Consider the following 13,300-nt stretch of genomic DNA (forward strand, 5'->3'; position numbering starts at 1 on the left):
TATAAGTTTTATTAATTTGATTGTTTTCCACTCCTTGAATTTTGCTTACAGAATAAATATTATATGGAAAATTTCTCCAATAATTAGAGTGCATATGCATTTCTATTGTTCCTTTTCTTCAATGGCTTAACCTCACTTTCTAAGAAAGTCTTCAGTCAAATAATTCCTGTCATCTCCTCAGCCCCAGCACAGCTGCCTCCTCCCTCAGGCTTTCTGACATTCTCAGGATGTGGGCTTTCACACTGTGTGACATGCACAGTAATACATAGCTATGTCCTTAGATCTCAGGCTGCTCAGCTCCGTGTAGGCTGCACTCATGGACATGTACCTGGTCATGACGAGTCTGCCCTGAAACTTTTGGGCATTGCCTGTGTTAGCATTGCTAGGGTTGATACATCCCATTTATTTAAGCCTTTGTCCAGCAGCCTGTCACACCCAGTGTATACCATAGCTGGTGATGGTGAACCCAGAAAAAATACAAGATAACTTCACTGAGGCCCTAGGCTTCCTCACGTCAACCTCAGACAGCACCAGCTGCATCTAGGAGTGGGACCTGTGGAGAGGACAAAGGAATGGGTCAAATTCTTTTTGACTGAAAAGAGTCCCCTCCTCATCCCTGGGACTAGGTGGTCATTTACCTGTAATTGCTGACACCAAAAAAAGAAACCTCCAGGTGCAGTCTATGCTGAGGAACTGTGTTCTCAGTAGCTTTTCTAGAGAAGGGATGTGGTTGTTGGGTGATGCTCTCAGGGCACAGGAATATCCGAATTTACCTCAGTGGATCTCAGGTTATTTGCATATTCATGATACAGAGCATTTCATAGCTCAAGACCTGATCCAAGATAAGAAAGGGAGGATAAATGACACATCAGCCATGCAAGAGTGAGATGCTGATGGTCCACATCATAATCCTGCTTGATGAAAAGCATGTTCTGCTCCATTTCCAAGCTCCTTGTGAACAGAGGTACTTTTACTGAAACATAAGCCCCCACACAACAAGTTTTTCACTGTGAACCCACATTTGGTTAGCATGGAGGTCACCTTGATGATTTCTGGGACCATCACTGTCAATGACACTGAACAGGTGCTTTGGACTCTTGCTGGCCTTAGGCACCAGCACAGTTCACTGGTGACTCCAAGAAACTGACTGCTGGGTGTCCCACATGAGTTTCCAGCAGGTCCCTCTGAGATCTACTGGGAGCTCCTAAGACACTGTCTCCAGTACCGGCTTGGTGGCCTGGGATCCCAGGCTCTTCAATAGAAACACTCTTGGTTTACAGATTTGCCCCATGGTGTGTGATTAGAGATGATTTTCTTATCTCAAGGACAATAGGAATAAGAAGATGAAACAATTGTTTGGATTTCTTCATGAACTAATCCTCCCAAAATAATTACCAAGTAATTTGTGTTTTGAATAAGTTTGGGTTTTCTTTTCTACTGCATTTATTAGAATTTTTTGAAGTATTTATGTACTTTCAGCTCATATCCATAGATCCTTATCTTTACATATTGATTTCTTACTCACTTGGTCTGTGCACCTACCACACTCTGAGATCCACCACTGCCCTGTCACTCACACAATGTAGGCAAAAGTACTTAACACTGAAATCTGAGTTCCTTATTCATAGAAATATGGTGTCTCCAACAATTCTGTACACATTGAATTAGTAAAATCATTCCCGTCTTTCATATTCTCATCATTAAGACATTTATAATCCTAGAAACCCACTTTAAAAAATAGTTATCATTCAATAGCAAAGACATGGAATGACAACTATTTTTTAAAGTGGGTTTCTAGTTATAAATATCTTTGTGAGGCTGGGGGAAGGAGAGCCTTAGGAAAAGTAGCTAATGCATGCCGAGCTTAATACCTTAGTTATTGGTTGATAGGTGCAGCAAACCGCCATGGCACACAAATACCTATGTAACAAACCTACACATCCTGCACATGTACCCTGGAAATTAAAATTAGAATTAAAATAAAAAAGTTCTCATTGCTTTAAGTTATCTGCATGGTTGCAATGTAATATGATATTTAAAGGCAAATCAGCAACTTGTCGAACAGTTTTTGTTTTATTTTGTTTTTGTTTGTTTGTTTGTTTTTCTGATAAAGGAAGACACAAACTCTGAGAGGAAACCTCCTGCCAAGCCTCGTGTGCACTTGATCCGGGGCTGGAACCTGTGCTGTGGGGCTCCTAAGTGCCCCCTCCAGCTCGGCCCTTGACTTGCAAGAAGTTTCCTGTTGGGGCTTACAAAGCATTTCCCCCCAGCATCTCTAGACCAGCATGAAGTGGCTGTGTTCTAGTTTAGAATGCTCCTTCAGTGACACCATATGCTTCTGACACCATCTCTTGAAACAATCCATTAGCCTTACTAAACCATTTGAACTCTGCAGGGAGACCCAAAACAAGGATTCTATGACACAGGAGGGAGCCTCTTCTCTAAAGCTCCAGATGCACTGAATCAGTGAATCCACAATGAATCCAAAAACTTTGCAGGAGTTTTTGGAGTGCTTTGTTTCTTCCTTGGGCTGCTGCAGTTGAATGTTGCATCTGAGAATACCTGCAGGTACAGCTAATTTCAGACTACAGCCAATCTCTGTCTACTATTCTAATAACACCAATTTTCCTTTCTTATTAGTGTCTAGACAAACACAAAGTACCTCCCACACTGACACTAGGCTCAGGTATCTGGCTTCTGTTCCCACAGATCTAAAGCAAACAGGATACACGTGGAGACTTACGAAGTGCATGCAAGTTGTTATTTTCATTTTCTCAGCTAGAAACTCAGCAAAGACCCCGTGCTAAAAGAAGGGGAGATTGATGAAAGAATTTGAAAGACCTTGGTCTTAAAAATAGTGATACTAGAGGCTTCAGATTGCTCTACTGTCCTTGTCTAACTCTCTGCAATTGTCTTTCAGTTTCCCTGTGTTCTCCTCAGAGTCTGTGCATTGCCACACTTTTATCGTTTATCCAGAGCCATCATCCTGGTGAGAATGGATTGTGTGGGGGCAGATAAGCACTGACTATTCTTACAATGGAAACCTAGAGACTTGATCATCTTTATCTGGCCTGTGACCTTTACCAGGTGTCTTGAGGGGAAAAGCAGAGTATTGGCTTTTAGTCTGCTTTGTGGTTTCAGTGACCCTGGACTGTTCCTTTACATCTCACCACTATTGGCTATAACTTTAGTCATTTCTATAATAATGGAAAAATGAGGAAGGGATCTGGGGTGGGAGATATTTTTTCTTCTTTCACATAGGATAAGATTCTGGAAATGTTCTTCTCCTTAGGATCCTTTGGAGAAGGCTCCTGATATATTCCTGAGTAAATGATCCTCTTCAATTCTAACCCATTGAAAACGTATTTGAATTGTATCTTTTAAAATCTAGAAGTTTCTTGAAGGAAAGTCCAGCAGACTGAGGAGAGTAGGGCCCTCTGGAACTGTCATCTTTACCCTAGCTCATGTCTGTCTTTCAGACATCTATAGTGCTTACTATGTAAGTGGCCTCAACAGCTTGTGGCAAATTCTGTTCTGGTTAAGCAGGTGTCAACTGCCACTCTGGACCTGCCTGTCTCTTCAGGTTTTGGATAGGGTAATATTCCTTGCAATTTCAGTTATTTAATAGATTTCAAAAAGTATTGACATTCAGATTATACAGATATGTTTTGACTTTAAAATTAGGGTGATTAATTTAGTAATCTACATGTTGGAGCATAAACCAAAAGCACAATCAAAGGTCAGCTGTGATGTGTTACTGGAGGCAGAATTCTGACCTTATTACATATATGTGGCATGTCTGACATATGAACAGGCAAGAAAACAGAGAAAGGACATGGCACAATGCTTATAAAAAGTCTCAGCAATTTTAATTTTCTTCTGAGGAAGCTGAAATTGTGAAAGTGAAACAGTGTGGCTGGTCGTGTCTCCGATGATGTTGTGTTCTGGAAATTATCTCCAACCCTAGGCTGGATGCAGTAAGTGCACCCAGCCACCCAAACCTGAAGCAGGGACTCTTATTCCTTAAACACAAGACATTCCAATGAGAAATCTGTTCTCAGGTGAGTTGTAGAGCAGGAAGGAAGAGATGGAGGTTTCCTTGGCTTTCCAGAAGTGCTCAAACTTGAAGACCTAAGCCACCTCTGAGGGACAGATATCCACCTATGAGTACATCACTTCAGCTCTGTCTTCAGGAATCTTTGGCTGTGTGGGGGGATAAGAATGTAATTTATTTCTTTCTGCTCACCCAATATGCTTCAGAGAAAATGAAATTGAAGATTCAATAAATGTGTTTTTGCCATATTAAGGGAGAGAACATATATAATTCATGGCAATGCTAGTAATCACTCCATAGCTTGTAGAAGGAGCAAGTGCACAATTGAGAGAAGGAAGTGCCCTGCCCCAGGAAGCAGGTGCCCCAATCATCCCCTGGGAACTGCCCTTTAGATGCCATGCATCAGTGGAACCTGGGCTGGGGACTGGGATCTTGTAGATAGTGTGGAGAGCAGAGCATGACTCAATTCCTCCTCACCTGGGGACCTACGATGTAGGCCCCTCCCTCAGAGCTTTATACTAATAAGCTGTTAACATAAAATAGCAGCGGTACTACCTGTAACCTTTCAGTTAGGATCCAGGGCTCTTCAGGATTGTTATCACTTTGTTTTCCCTACCCCTAGAAAGCAGAAAAGTACCTGTGTGACCCTTCATCTCAGACCTCAGATGACCTCCTTGCAGAGGGCACACCTGCTTTGTTGCCATCACAAACATGGTAGTAGAACTGGAAAATATGTGTACCTTGTTATGGAATTTATCTGAATTATGTTACATTGGATGAAATTAGACTTAGTAAGTGACACTTAAAAATTTAGCTGAGGGCACATGTAAGCAAACTGTTGATGGTGTGTCTTCATTTCTCCTTGCCTATTATAGATAATGTGAGAGGAGAGAGGTACATTAAAAGGAAACTATTGACCAATGTGGAATCAGGTATTTTAAAAATAAAGGTTATTTAATGGAAACTCCATTAAATTAAGTAAATTAAGGAACTTTAAGACTTTTTTTTGTATTCTAGACACATGGCTAATATTGACTTAGATTTAAATGCAAAAAGAGGTAACACAGAAAATAAAAATTCTGCAGCAGATCCTTTTGCCAAATAGGCAGTTTTAAATATTTGTAATTTGACCTAAATGTTCAAAGAATAAGCCCCAGATCCAAATAAGAAATTATACCATTTCAATGTTTAATGACTGGTTGAAAGAAGCTTGAACTATTATTTTGATGAATTATAATTCAAAAATAAAACTGTGTCCAGTGGTCCAACTTTTCAAGGGGCTACTTGAGTAAGTAGTTTGTACCTCCCCTACCTGTGAGTCCTGGCACAATCTAGCATCATCTAAAATCTGGGAGGCTGCTAAGAACAGAGACAGAAGTTTGAATCCTATGAAGTTTTGACAGATCCAAAATTACTGTCTGGGCTGATTGGTGAGGGTGATCTCTATGAGCCTAGATTTTGCAGAGTGTATGATGGCTTTTATTCTTTTATTATAATGAACTGATAACAACAAAGACAGTCAAGGAAAATGAAGAAGCAGGGGACATGGCCCAAACAGAAGAACAACATAAAGCTCCAGAAACTGACATCAATGAAAAGGAACCATCTGGATTACCTGGCAGAAAATTTAAAGTAAATGTTAGAAACCTATTCAATGAGCTAGTGGCACCATCAAGAACAATGTGAGAATTTCAATAAAGTATTTAGAAGATGACTAAACAAAAATATTGATGCTAAAGCATATAATAAGTCAGCCAAAAATTTTAACAGAAGATTTTAGACCAGACTAGATCAAGTAATAGAAAGAACAGTAAACTCAAAGAAAGGTCATTTGAAATAATAGAGACAAAGAAGAAAAATTTAAATGAAAGAAATAAAAAAGTTAAAGACTTATGAGTCAGGAAGCGCACTGAAAACTAAATTATGCATTTGATGAGTCATACAAATATAAAACAAAAGGGGTAGTGAAGGAAGGCCGAGTGCGTGGCTCACGTCTGTAATCCCAGCGCTTTGGGAGGCCAAGGCAGGCGGATCACGAGGTCAGGAGATCGAGAACATGTTGGCTAACACGGTGAAACCCAGTCTCTACTAAAAATACAAAAAATTACCCTGGCGTGGTGGCAGGCACCTGTAGTCCCAGCTACTCGGGAGGCTGAGGGAGGAGAATGGCGTGAACCCAGGAGGCGGAGCTTGCACTGAGCCGAGATCTCGCCACTGCACTCCAGCCTGGGCGACAGAGGGAGACTCCGTCTCAAAAAAAAAAAAAAAAAAAGAGGGGGGCGTAATGAAGGAAAAAAGAGAGGAGGTGGGGGAGAGAGAGAGAGAGACAGAGAGAGAGAGATAGACTATTCAAAGATGTAATAGCAAAGAAACTTTCTAAATCTAGAGAAGCAAATATTCACCCACATCCAAGAAGTTCTATAAATTTTAAATAAGATAAACCAATGAGAAAAATCTGAGATAGATTGAAATCACATTTTTAAAAGGAAAGGTTTTCAAAAACAGAAAGAAGAGCAGATTTAGCAGATTTCAGATTTCTCAGCAGAAGTTCAGAGTGGAGAGGAATTATATTCGATGATGTATGGTTTAGTGACAAGATTATTTCTGAGAAATGTGTTCCTAGTCAGTGTAATCATTGTTCAAGCATCATAGGGTGAACTTGCACAAAACTACAAGGAATACCCTCCTACACATAGGCTATGTGGAATAGCATAGTGTTCCCAGACAACTAACCTGTACGGCATGTTACTGCACTGAACACTATAAGGAACTGAAACACCATGGTGAGTATCTGTCTATCTAAACACATCTGAACATGGAAAAAGTTTGTGAAAATATGGTATTACAATGTTATGTGGCCAAAAACATATATGTGGTCTATCATTGACTGAAACATTGTGACACATGACTGTATTCAAATTGCTGGGGTAAAAACTGAAATACAAACAAAAATCTGCCAATCAAGAAATTTTACCATGTAAATATTTTTGTAAAATAAATTGTAGATAAGACTTTTCCCAGAGAAGCAAAATCTAAAAGAGTTCTTCACTGCTGGGCCTGCCTTAAACACCAAAGGGTCTCAACTAGGTCTGCAGAGTAATGACCTAGCTGCATCAGCTCCATTTTTGCCTCTGTCATATGACAGTTTTGTGTGGATTTAACTTCTACTCTCTCAGGAGATTTTTCTCTTTCAACTTCTAACTATTCTCCTTTTGATTCTCAGTTTATTGAAAAGATTCATATTTAGCTTAGAACATTAAAAACTTTGGAACAAAATTTCCTTTTAAACCCACCAAATCTAATTAACTCTCTTCAGGGATGCCCTTTTTTGTTTTCCTACGCAATATGGCCCTTGTTTATACTTCAGTCCAGTCCTTATTTTAAAATGCATGAGGCATCCAACCATCACACACCCAGGCACATCTTGGAGGAACGTACCCTACCATCCATTTCTTCAGCCTTCATGTGCACAGTGGCCACTCTATCAGCTGTTGTATGTGCTTTAGGGCTTTCCATTTACAAGTGTGTTTCACTAGTCCCCCTTATTAAGTTCTTGGAGCTTAAAACGTGATGTGTTGGGGGCATTGACAGCCAAATTCCATTATAAGCCTCTTCTGCCCTTGGCACTTGCAGAAGACTGGGAATACAGTAACAAAACTCCGACCCCGTGTAGCTCCTCATTTAGCAATAGATTCAGTGCAAATTTAGAAAGTCGAAGACGTAGAATAATGTCGGTGTGGTTTTCTGTGGACATACTAAGGAGAGAGCAGAAGATGGCCAGTGGTCAGTCTCCATCCAGCTGGTACTCTTTGTCCATTTGATATGTTCAAAAAAAGATAAAAGACAACTTTTGTGACAAAGCCCCAGGTCTTGTTTAAAAGACCTTGTCCAGAAAATGGCCAACAGGGACATGACAAGTTTTTATATCAGAGCTACTATTTTTGCCTAATTTATGTGGAAATCTGAGAGATACGCCCAGCCTCAGGGGGCTGATTCTCTCCATCCAGGGGACAGCGCTAATGGAGTTATGTGGTATTAGTCTTTTGGGGTCTTCATAAGAAGACAACACAGAGTGGGTGGCTTACACAACAAATATTGATTTTCTTACAATTCTGCAGTCTGAATGTGGAAGATCAAGTAGCTGGCAGGGTTGGTTCTTGGTGCAGCCTCTTTCTGGGTGCCTAAGTGAGGATTTACATGTGGGTGGTGCCTTTGTATGGAGAGGTGAAAAGGGATGAGGGAGGCCCCAGTCTTTTAGGCTCACCCTGGGAGGAGGATGTTGACTGTGCCGTCTGATAATTCAGTTCTGCTCCTGGGACCTCCCCTCAGCAAGCCCAGAGTCCTCTTCTTCCAGGTAGGAAATGTGCTGGAGGAGCTGGCCTGGAAGGAGTGTGATCAGGGATCAAGGACAGATTTTGGAATAGGGTCAGTACTGTTCTATCCTTAAAGATTCATATAAAACCAACCAAACATACAGGTCACCTAAATTCTCACTTACCCCTTCAGACACATTGAAACAGCAGCTGAATGAAACAATCACAGTGAGTTCAGACAAACCTGGATCCATCTGATGTTTATTGTAGTTCAGAACATCCGTTATGGTTAGAGGGAAGTTCCGTATCCCAGGAAGAGGGTTACTTTTTAAAAGCACCTGAGAGCTGCCTTCTGTGACCTTTTGAAATTTGGAATTTTGTCTGAGATCTCAGGAGAAGGTAGTGGGACATATCTCCATGCTTATCAACGTGTGACCTTGAAGATGTGCCCTGACTTCTAAAGACTTCTCTGTGAAAATATGTAGATTAGGGTTTGCAGTGACAACTTCAGACAAAAACTCTATCTCATCACCAAGATTAGCTCAATGAGGAGCTTGTGGAAACCTTGAATATCAAGGAAATTTTGAACTCAGATGAAAAAAAGATGATTCCAAGTTGGCATTTTTGGATGAAAGATTAAACAAGAAATCTATCAAGCAAAGCATGAATTTTAAATAGGTGAAAACTGTATATTTTGATTCTCAATGCCTGCATCTGTGGAAAACTGAGACATTGAATTACTGAAGTATACCAATGTCTGGAACTTCATAAACAAGATGTAGAATATAAACATAAAAATAGTATGGGCTGGGCACTATGGCTCACATCTGTGATTCCAGTGCATTGGTAGGCAGTGGCAGGAGGATTGCTTGAGACCAGGAGTTTAAGACCAGTGAGATCCTGTTTCTACAAAAACAAAAACAATTTGAATTACTCTAGTGTGGTGGCATTCACCTGTAGTACCAGCTACTAGGGAGGATGAGGTGGGCAGATCACTTGAATCCAGGAGTTCAAGATTGCTGGTGAGCTATAATTGCACCACTGCACTCCAGCCTTGGCAACAGAGCAAGACCTGGTCTCTAAAAGACAATAATAAAATTAAATTTTAATTTTAAAGTAAAATTTATTAGCATGGAATATACAGGCTTTGAAATCAGACAAACCTGAATTTTAGAATCGACTTTGTGTTTTAAAGTATGTCACTCAGTGAAAATTATTTATAGTTCCTAACTCTTGATTTCCTGAATTGTAAAATAAGGACTAAAATATCTCATTCATTAATGCTTAGCACAATAACTGTAATACATTGATAATTTTTATAATTGTGTTGGAATATGATATAAATGGTGAATGGAGACAGAAGAATGCATAAATAGAGAGGAAAGGAAATCTGAACAAATTATTTTTAAATGGATTTGTTACAGATACAAACTCCATTTTCCAGGAGAAAAGATAATTTTTATAATTGCTACTCTCCATCATTTTTATAACCATTTATTCAGAATAATAGGTGTACAATCTGAACATTGACTCAAATGCAAACTCATTTACCTTGTTCAAGAATTATTAACTCAGCCAACTTTGGCCCATGACATATCTAATTATGCATGTTTAGTTAAAATATTTGAAAAATATAAATCAGTTTTTATTTTATATTAATTCTGTGAGATATGATTTGTATCAAGGTACTAGTGGGAAACTGCAACTGGAGGTCCATAGGTTAAAGAATCAGCTCTATAGAACATTGTAATGGGCTGAATGGTGGATTTTAGGAGCTGCTGATAATCCTGAAGGACACAATTCCCAAACACCATAATCTCAAATGTCAAAAATCTGAAAGATCACAAGTCCAAAAATATAATTCTGGGAAAAATAATTTTAAAATTATTTAAAAGATATTTGCATTTTAAAGGGGATTTGAGAAACATATAAAAACATGACAAAACACTTCATAGATCACTTTACACAATAAAGTAGTCAAAATAACATACATATTTTTGCAAGCATAAGCACTCAGGTATACCAATGACAGTCACATGGTTATGACTGTTATGAGCAGGTGAACTGTACTCACAAAGAAATGAGTCAAAAATTGAAAGGTATAAACACGTATCACTATAGTTGGTAATGTGTATACCCAGCTTTAGAGTTACAGTCATCTGAAATACCATGACTAAAAACCCAAGTCTTCTGATCAGATGGAGCAAAAGTTGTGATGAATCACCACCACATATGCAGTTGTCTGAAGAGCCAAGATTTTGAGAATTGTATCTTACACAAATGCAGATGTATGGACATATCTTTATTTATTGAGACAGTTCCAACATTTTTACATACATACACAAAGCTTGCAAACAAAGTCACATTGTGATAAAGCACTTTCATGAAATCAAATTTGCAAAAAAAAAAAAAATGCATAAAACAAATTAGAACTCTCTAAAAGTCCTTACATAATTTATATTTCCAGTATTGAAAATAATGCAAGATAAAATATGTAGCATAGCAAACTGTAAGATATATTTTGAAAATTTAAAATAGTGAGAAAAAGAAAAGGAAAAACTAAGAAGGAAATCTGACATCTGAAATAGTGTATTACAGGGAAAAATTATGGGCAATTGCAGGGAGATAGTTCACTAAGGGACGGCTGGATTTCATGATCATTAAATATACATGGAAGTCTTGTATCACAATGAACAACTGCTTTTTTTCTTTTAGGACTTGGCCTTCCTCAGAGAATATTCATTTTCTACATGGTGCTGCTCTTTTCAAAATTCTTCTATGATTCCATATACACCAAAACAGGCATTCCCTATTAAATCTTCCTACCTTCAGTGTCATGCTTCTATGTTGTTTTGGGTATGTAGAAATCCATTCTACATGCATTTATACATAGACCAATTTGGCAGAAATAATACTAGTGATCAAATAGTAACACCACTGTATAAGTGTCTTCTTATCCTACCATGCATATAATTATTTTTGAACCAGCCAGTAGCTTTGCTGGCTTCCTCAACAAATGTGGCTTTAATTTATTAAAAGTTCCTGAAATGTCATGTGTTGAAAGGAATGTCAATGCGGGCAAATGATGCATTTTTTTAAACTGAAGTTTTTGTCATTGCTGTACATCATGGTCAATCAACTCGTCTGAATTTTCTGCCAAATGCTTTGGGCTCAATGGAAAAAACACACCTTACTGGTAATACTTTCACATTCTCTTTTAGCAGCCTTGGTCATTCCTAGTTCCAAATCTGTCATTATGGCTTGGGGATTCAATTGAAATCTATTTTCTTCTGTGTAAGGACGGTAACAAGGTAATAGCTCCGCCTAACATGATGCAACTGTCTTGTGACTGTGATTATCAGGATTTTAGACACCAGGAATTTTAAACTTTAGAGATTTTGATCTTTGGGATTTCAACATTTGGGAATATAGCCTGTAGGACTGTGTCTTTCAATATTATGATCAATCTCAGGCTCTGTGAACCACCTTTCTGCTTTGCCCTCTGCTCCCCGTTAAATTCTGCCAGAGGAAAAGAAAGATGTTCACTGAGGTCTGTTTCCTTTCGGTTTTCCGTTACTATAAGCATCATCTTAACAATGACTTCAGAAGCAGTTGTTGTTCCAGTAGCAGAATTTGAATTCAGTTAAATCTAGCTTGCAGTTAACTGCTTCAGTTCAATCAGAAGCAGTTGTTGTTCCAATAGCAGAATTTGAATTCAGTTAAATCTAGCTTGCATTCACTAAGGGGCATCAGCGCCAATTGTCTGTTTCCATCCCCTCAAGTTCATGGGTCCCAACCCCAGAGATACCCTCCTCCAAACTTCTAAATTGTGATAATTCCATTATTTGCCTTTGTTTCTCAACCCAGGAGCTGGTAGTTAATTCCTGCTGTTGTACCCTTCTATAATACTTTAATTCTCTCTGTTTATCTTTCAATTATTCGATACCCTTTGGCAACTGTTTATATTAAATTCTTTCTGTTAAAATGATTGCAGTGGTTTCTGTTTCCTGCCTGGACCCTGACTGATACAGGTCCCAGGCTAGTTGGTTTCTGGTACTATTTCTCATCAATAAGACTGGGAGCTCCCAGAGCAGCTGCAAAGAAGCTCATTTCCATCACCAGGAAGCCAACAGCAATTACTGTGTCAGTACTACCAACAAATCTGGTCTCATGCATTCTTCCAACCAATGTGAATCCAAGTGAATAAAGCCTCCAGAAAAATTAACCTCTGAAAAAGGTAAATCTAAAAAGACATAAAATAGATTAGTGTTATCCTGGGGCTGGATGTGAGAACAGGTACTGACTGCAAATAGGTACAAGGAAGAGTTTGGGAGTGGTAGAAATGTTCTAACACTGATTTCAATGATAGTTTTATAAATATGCTAAAAATAATTGAATCATTTTTTAAAGTGGGTGACTTTTGTGAAATAAATGATGCCTCAATAGAGGTATTTTTTTAAAAATCCACCTTTGAAATGTAACAAAGGACCCTGTGATCAGGGCCTATCATGGAGAGTGCAAGAGTGTCAGTTAAGTCAGGATTCTCATGCAAATCTGGACTTCTAATGTTTTCTCCAAATGTGATGCTACATACATACACCAACAGGACTGAAAGAACATGTTCATCACCACTAATTGTTAAAACACAAACACAGATTTTGTAACCTGAGGCCTCTTCACCTCTGAGATATTTATCTTCACTATCCAGTACATACATATTAATAAAATAGGACTTCTCTCTTTAGCATCTCAGCTAATCTCCAAGGCCAAAGACAGAGGAGGAAGAGGAGAGTTCACACTTAACTAAGCAACTACTATGGAAGAGGCATCATCCTCTTGGCTTTATACCATCATTCAATCTCACTTTTATAATAGCCCTTTGTGATGGGCATTTCAACCCAAAATTCTACAGAGAAAAAAGGTGAAGCATTTA

The 13,300-nt window shown here is 38.8% G+C and overlaps 3 long non-coding RNA genes across 3 annotated transcripts in view; 1 reads left to right on the forward strand and 2 right to left on the reverse strand.

Moving 5' to 3' along the window:
• Positions 1–8,545, reverse strand: LOC139358596 (uncharacterized). The gene is made up of 3 exons (XR_011613781.1): positions 8,319–8,545; positions 639–832; positions 1–553 (listed from the first exon to the last, which is right to left on the reverse strand). It is a non-coding gene; the product is annotated as an uncharacterized lncRNA (long non-coding RNA).
• Positions 2,380–13,300, forward strand: part of LOC139358597 (uncharacterized) — a 12,323-nt gene continuing 1,402 nt past the window's right edge. The window contains exons 1-3 of the long non-coding RNA XR_011613782.1: positions 2,380–2,568; positions 12,362–12,604; positions 13,113–13,288. This is a non-coding gene — a long non-coding RNA (uncharacterized lncRNA). The remainder of the gene's footprint in view (positions 2,569–12,361; positions 12,605–13,112; positions 13,289–13,300) is intronic.
• Positions 10,980–13,300, reverse strand: part of LOC139358598 (uncharacterized) — an 18,418-nt gene continuing 16,097 nt past the window's right edge. The window contains exon 3 of the long non-coding RNA XR_011613783.1: positions 10,980–12,610. This is a non-coding gene — a long non-coding RNA (uncharacterized lncRNA). The remainder of the gene's footprint in view (positions 12,611–13,300) is intronic.

This window comes from Macaca nemestrina, chromosome 15 (genome assembly GCF_043159975.1).
Source record: "Macaca nemestrina isolate mMacNem1 chromosome 15, mMacNem.hap1, whole genome shotgun sequence".
Lineage (NCBI taxonomy): Eukaryota > Metazoa > Chordata > Mammalia > Primates > Cercopithecidae > Macaca > Macaca nemestrina.